The sequence below is a fragment of the Pteropus vampyrus genome, unplaced genomic scaffold (genome assembly GCF_000151845.1).
Source record: "Pteropus vampyrus isolate Shadow unplaced genomic scaffold, Pvam_2.0 Scaffold454, whole genome shotgun sequence".
NCBI classification, from domain to species: domain Eukaryota; kingdom Metazoa; phylum Chordata; class Mammalia; order Chiroptera; family Pteropodidae; genus Pteropus; species Pteropus vampyrus.
The window spans coordinates 287381-287936 of NW_011889235.1; the positions used below are offsets into that span (position 1 = coordinate 287381).

At 55.9% G+C, this 556-nt stretch overlaps 1 protein-coding gene across 1 annotated transcript in view; it reads left to right on the forward strand.

Moving 5' to 3' along the window:
• The window catches only part of DMBT1 (deleted in malignant brain tumors 1), a 49000-nt gene that overhangs the window by 13182 nt on the left and 35262 nt on the right, over nucleotides 1–556 (forward strand).

The following is a 556-nucleotide window of genomic DNA, read 5'->3' on the forward strand; positions in this document are numbered from 1 at the left end:
ACAGGATCCCAACTCAAACTCTCTGAAGCTAGACGAGAACTCCACGGCTCACAGGTTGAAAGCATTCAGGGGTAGGTCTAGCTTGGGGTATGGCTGGATCCAGAAGTTTCAATCTGCTCTTTGCTCATCTCCACTTCTTTGTGTGTGTATAGGGCTTCACGATCAGCTTGCTTTCTGCACTTGGCGAGTGTTACTAGCCCTAGTCTACGTTCCACCGCGAGAAAGACCGTGTGTCCAGCGTCTCCGGCTGACGAGCCCCGGGAGGACTCTGAGCGGCTCACTTGACAATAGCGCCGTCTCCCGAACCATCTCCCTGTGCTCTGATGGCCTGGTCAGGGTCTCGTGCCCATGTTCACATTTGCCAGGGGACAGGGAGAGGACATGGCACTGGCCCTCCTGGGGCCTCATGGGATGTGGTTTTGGTTGTCGTCTTTTCATAGGAAGGAGGGTTTCTGTTTCCATACAAATCAGGGCGGGAGAGGGGGTGTTGAGACACACAGAACGCACTCTCGATGGGAGCTCGTCCTCCCCCAGCACTCTCTGCCGGACGCTGGCT